The sequence below is a fragment of the Prionailurus viverrinus genome, chromosome X (genome assembly GCF_022837055.1).
Source record: "Prionailurus viverrinus isolate Anna chromosome X, UM_Priviv_1.0, whole genome shotgun sequence".
Taxonomy (NCBI): Eukaryota; Metazoa; Chordata; class Mammalia; order Carnivora; family Felidae; genus Prionailurus; species Prionailurus viverrinus.
Genome location: NC_062579.1, coordinates 40,263,043 through 40,269,638, shown reverse-complemented (window position 1 = coordinate 40,269,638; position 6,596 = coordinate 40,263,043).

Here is a 6,596-nt window from a genome sequence, read left to right as displayed (position 1 = left end):
AGTCTCTACAATTGTTTATTAATTGTTGTGAAAAATTCTTTATCCATAAAAATAGTGTAATTTTCAAATAGACCCAAAATAAAGAGGATTTGCTGTCTTAAAACATAAGGCAAAGATTGTTTCTTCATTGCCCAAAAGCACACAACAAAACAAAATTTGTCAAAATCATTTTAATATTCAATTCACAAAATGACAAACATTAGGTAATCTGATAGTCCTTAGCCATTATGAAGTACTTTTGTTTTCATGTTTTTGTCTTAGAGATGTTTTATGCTTTCGATGCAGTCAAATTTATTTACCTGTATCTTTCTGTTTTATGCCTACCCTACCTTAAGGTTTAAAACACTCGCCTATATTTCCTTTTATAATTTTATATTTTATGTTCAGGCCATTAATCTATCTGAAGTTTACACTTCTAAAAGTTGTGATGTAAAGTTATAATTTTATTTGACCTACATGGATAACCAGTTTTCCTAATACCATTTATTGAGTACTTCATCCCTTCTCCCCTGTAAAAAGATGAATTCCCATATATCTTTGCATCTATTTTGGACTCCCTATTCTGATCTATTGATCTACTTGTCAATTTTTGTTTCATTATCACATCATTTTAATTACTACACCTCTGTGGTACATTTTGATTATCTGGTAGGGCAAATCTCCTGCCAGTTCCCTTAGGGAGCTAGAAAGGTGACCAAAAGCATACAACAAATTGCGAAGCATTTATTTAAGAAGAAATGTGGAGTCTTGGGTAAAGCTAAGGGAATTCGGCAAATATCTCAAGTAATCTGAGGTCTCTGGACAGGCTAGAGAAAGCAACAGATTGGCAGAACAACTGGAAATGTAACAGGGGGATCTGAGGAACAAGACAGGCATAGTAGGCTTTCACAGATTCCTGGTGGTCTGTAAGGCTGTGCATTTGCACAAAAAAATTGTCTCAGCTCTTCTCCTACATTTTCTCTTCCAAGGGATGTTTAATTATTTTTTTCTCCAAATAAATATTCATCCCAAGAAATTTTTTAGAATCAATATATTGAATTCTGCAAAAAATATCATTAGGATTTTGATTGGGATTAAATTTATAAACTTTTTAAAGTAGCTGACATCTTTACAATATTGATTTTACCATACTGAAAGGTAATATTTCTCTCACCTCATTCATATATTCTTTTATGCCCATCAGTAAAGTTTTATATTTTTCTTTATCTAGATTTTGTACACATATTGTTAGTTTTTTTCCCCTAGGCAATTGATAGTTCTGGGAGTTATTGTGCCTGGGATCTTTCCTTTATTACATTTTCTAGTAGATTATTGCTGGCATATAAAAACATTATTGCTTTGTGTATGTTGCTCTTGTATTTTTTCACTTTGCTTAATTATTTTTATTGGCTCTAATGGTTTCTCAGTTGATTGTTTTGGATTTTTATGTAAACAATCATATTGTTTACAAATAATGTTAGTCTTAGATTTCCCTTTTTAGTATTTATCTTTTTTGCCAAAGTTCATTCATTCATTCTTCATTCAATTAATATTTGTCAGCTGCTATGTGGCAAGGCAGCTACTATGTGCCAGGCCGTTGTTCTACATTCTGGAGACACAGTAATAGGCAAAACAGACAAGTTTTATGCCCTCTAGAGCTTATATTCTATTCAGGAAAGATTGACAATCTAGGAAAGGCAAAAAAGTGTGAAGCAAGTGTTGAAATGTTGCAGTTTGTGAGTTATTGTGAAATGGTCAAAAGAAGGTTATCTGAAATTGGAGGGAAAATTGTAATGCCAGATGTATATGGCATCTTTGTACAGGTTTTTTGTTTTGTTTTTTGTTTGCTTTTACTTGTTCTAGGAATCGTAGTATATACATGTAATTTATCACATCTTCCTCGTATTGACATTTTACTACTTCATGTGAAATATAGGTCCATTTTGGTCCTATTATGCTCCCACATTTTTAAAATTGTTTTAATGTTTATTTCTTTTTGAGGGAGAGAGAGAGAGAGAGAGCAGGGGAGGGACAGAGAGAGAGACACACAAAGAATCCAAAGTAGGCTCCAGGCTCTAAGCTGTCAGCACAGAGCCCCACGTGGGGCTCAAACTCATGAGCAGGGAGATCATGACCTGAGCCGAATTTGGACGCTTAACCGACTGAGACACCCAGGTGTCCCTATGTTCTCACATTATAATTAACTTATCCTAAATACTTCCTTTACATGCATTGTGAGCCACATCAGACAATGTAGTTTTGTTTTCAATAATATAGCAATTTTTTTAAACATAAAAACATTTCTAAACAATTTTTAAGACTTAGAAGGAGATATGTAATCTATTATATTTACCTGTTCATATGTAATCTATTATATTTACCTGTTCAGTTGGTCTTTCTTCATTCTTGATGTCCCAAGTTTTCCTTTCATTGCCGTTTCCTTTCTGTATGAAAAATTCCTTTGGTCATTCTTTTAAGACAGTACCACTAGTGACAAATTTTGTTAATTTTCCTTATTTGAAAATGTCTTTATTTTCTCTTCATTCCTGAAGGATTTTGTTTTCAAGTTTTTATTTAGATTCCAGTTAGTTAACATATTGTGTAACATTAGTTTCAGGTGTTAAATTTCATGATCCATCACTTACATACAATACTCAGTGCTCATCACTACAAGTGCCTTCCTGAAAGATATTTTTGATAGATCATGAATTCTGTATTGACCCAGCCTTTTTTTTTCCAACACTTAAAAAATGTGCCACTTCCTTTTGGCCTCCATGGCTTGAGAATTCCACTATCATTTGGATCTATGATTTTGTATAAAATTGTTTTTTAAGATTTTTTTTGGTCTTAGTTTTCAGAAGTTTTATTATGAAGTGTCTTGGCATGGATTTCTTTGGGTTTATCCTGTTTGGTTTTCTCTCAGCTTCTTGAATCCGTATGCTATGTCTTTTTAAAAAATATATTTATTTATTTTTGAGGGGGGGGAGGGGCAGAGAGAGGGAGACACAGAATCCAAAGCAGGCTCCAGGTTCTGAGCTGTCAGCACAGAGCCCAATGAGGGGCTTGAACTCAGAAACCATGAGATCACAACCTTAGCCCAAGTCAGACGCTTAACCCACTGAGTCACCCAGGTGCCCCTGTATGCTATGTCTTTTGACTAAATTGGGGAAAAAACTCAGCCATTATTTCTTCTAATATTTTCAGCTTCATCTTTAGCTTCTCCTTCTGGGACTCTGGTGATATGAATGTTGTATATTCTATTATTGTTCCACATGTTTCTAGGCCCTGTTCATTTTTTTAAAAATATGTCTTGATTCTGTTGGTTTTACTGGATGATTTTTATTGGTCTAGTCACTGATTCTTCCCTTTTTTTTTTATTTTTTTTCAACGTTTATTTATTTTTGGGACAGAGAGAGACAGAGCATGAACGGGGGAGGGGCAGAGAGAGAGGGAGACACAGAATCGGAAACAGGCTCCAGGCTCTGAGCCATCAGCCCAGAGCCCGACGCGGGGCTCGAACTCACGGACCGCGAGATCGTGACCTGGCTGAAGTCGGACGCTTAACCGACTGCGCCACCCAGGCACCCCTTGATTCTTCCCTTTATTGTCCCCATTCTGTCATTATGGTGTGCTTAAAATTTTTTGGTTATTATATTTTTCAGTCCTAAAATTTCCACTTGGCTTTTCTTTATATTTTGATCTCTTTGCTTGAGACTTTCTCTTTTGTCATTTAAGACTATTTGATGTTTACAAGAAATTCATTTCAAATATAACAATAGAAGTAAACTAAAAATAAGGGAGGAGCTTGGAAGAATGGTAGAGTAGGAAGACCCTAAGCTCACCCTGTCCCATGTTTACAACTAGATATCACTCACATCTGTCTAAACAAACCAGAGAGTGAGCTGAAGACTGGCAGAACAATCTCCACAACTATGTGAAGAGAATAAGCCATATCTGAGAGCTTAGAAAGGACAGAAGTATGGTCAGGAGCAGCCCTCAGGAGGGAGAGAGCTTTAGGCACAGAGACTATGAGAAACAGGCCCTCCCACCAGGGAGCTCACAAGGGGAAGACAAGTCTCAATAATGTCTGTCTTTGAAAACCAGAGGGGCTAAATCTGTGAGTTTGTATAACTTAGCAGAACTTGGAGCCTAGAGCTTTAAAAGTCAGCTGAGTCAGCACTGCCCAAGCCTGGATAGCAAGTGATAGCCGGTTCCCTTCCCTGAAAGAGACAGCAGCCTGAGGCAACACAGAAGCAACACTTTGCATAACAATGGGACTAGAAGGAAGAAGATCTGTTTATAATGATTTTGGAGCATGTTGGGGAACTTCTCCAGGAACAGTGGAGCTGGCAGGTGCCATTTTCCTCCCCTGCATCTCAGCATAAAAACAGAGCCACCCGCAGGAGGCAGTGCTACACAGACACTTGCTACCTAACCTGCTAGCAGTGTACCCTGTCCATGCATTTTCCTGAGGACTCGCCCACTCTAAGCATGATGGCCTTGTCCCTGGGATCAGCCCAAATTTTGGTAACACTGTGCATGTCCCCTACCCAGCCACCTCATGCACATATGCTGCACCTCTGGCCACCCTGTTTCAGGAAATCTGGCCTAGAAAGAGTGGTTCAGCAGAAATATTGCTAACACTGCCACCCTGCCCCTGAGCCCTCCTGTGGTCATACCCCATCAGAGCCAGACTGCCTGGGTCTCCCTAACACCACAGAGAGCAAGAATAGCCCACAACAGAGTCAGTGCAGACAGCTGGACTGAAAGAAAAAGCAACTCACATAACAACATCAAGATGAAAGCAACACACATGGGAGACACACTTGAAGCACCAGGTCCTGGGGAATGGGGAACACTGCACTGCAGGGCACTACAGGACCTCTCCTTCATAAGTCCACTACTTTCAAGGGTGGAAAATGTAGCTGACCTTCCTAACACATGGAAACAGACACAGAAAGGTAGACAAAATAAGGAGACAGAGGAATATGTTCCAAATGAAAGAACAGGACAAAATTACAACAGAAGATCTAAGCAAAACAGAAATAAGTAATATGTCTGACAGAGAATTTAAAGTAATGATCATAAAAGTTCTCCAGAGAAGGGTGGAGGACATCAGTGAGACTCTTGACAAAGAGATAAAAAAAGAACATATCAAAGATAAAGCACTCATAATGTAAGGGTTAAATTGTAGTGTAGGGCTAACTTGTAGCCTTAAGAAATAACAGCTTTGTTTTAACACTGTAGATTAAGAGATAACAGCCTTGTCTTATCAATCAAAGGAACAAAAGTTTAAGGAAAATCAACTGGTTTAGTGTTTGATTGGATTGGGGCAAGGGCATGTCTGAACTGTTTCCACCCCCATCTGGGAACTATTTCTTTTGTTCTGTCCCCAGGTGATGATAAGACGATGTGGTCGGCTATAAAAACTCTGTACCCCAGCTGTTCGAGACTGCACTCTGGTCAAGAGTGTCGGTCCCGATCGGTTGGCCTTGCCTCTCATTGCAATAAATTTTGTTGTGACTGTCACTGGTGCCCGTAGCATTCTGTTTCAGGAGTCGTGTGGATGCAACAGTGGTACAATCCAACAAGAAGATATAATAATTGTAAATAGTTATGCATCCAACATGAGAACACCAAAAACATAAGGCAGTTAATAGCAAATAAAAAGGAAATAATCGATACTAATACAATAATAGTAAGGGCCTTTAACACTCCACTTACCTCATCCAACCAGAAAATCAACTTAAATCACTTAAATCATCCAACCAGAAAATCAACAAGGACATAATGGATTTGAATGACACATTGGACCAGATGAACTGGTCAGAACATTCCATCCTAAAACAGCAGAATATACATTCTTTTCAAGTATACATGGAACATTCTCCAGATTAGATCACATATTAGGCCACAAAACAAGCCTCAACAAATTCAAAAAGATTGAGGTTATACCATGAATCTTTTCTGACAACAACACTAGGAAATCAACAAGAAAAAAAACCCTGGAAAGCACACAAACACATGCAGGTTAAATAACAACATGCTAATAAACAATGAGTGGGTCAACCAAGAAAACAAAACAAACAAAAAATATATTTATGAATATTACTCAGCCATAAGAAAGGATGAAATCTTGCCATTTGCAATGACATGGATGGAGCTAGAGAGTAGTATGCTAAGCAAAATAAGTCAGAGAAAGACAAATACCATATGATCTTACACATATGTGGAATTTAAGAAACAAAACAAATGAGCAAAGGGGAAAAAAGAGAGAGGCAAACCAAGAAACAGACTCTGAACTATAGAGGATGAACTGATGGTTACTAGAGGGGAGGTGGGTGGGTCATGGGTTAAATAGGTGATGGGGATTAAGGAGTGTACTTGTGAGGAGCACAGAGTGTTGTATGGAAGTGTTGAATTACTATACTGTACACCTAAAACTTATATTACACTATATGTTAACTAATTGGAATTTAAATAAAAACTTAAAAAAAGAACAGTATGCTATTTAAAAGCAAGAGGTAGAGCTGTGCTGATATGGAATGATATTAATGATGTATTTTTAACTGTAAAAAGCGAGGGACTGTGGATATAGTATGCTACCATTTGTGGGT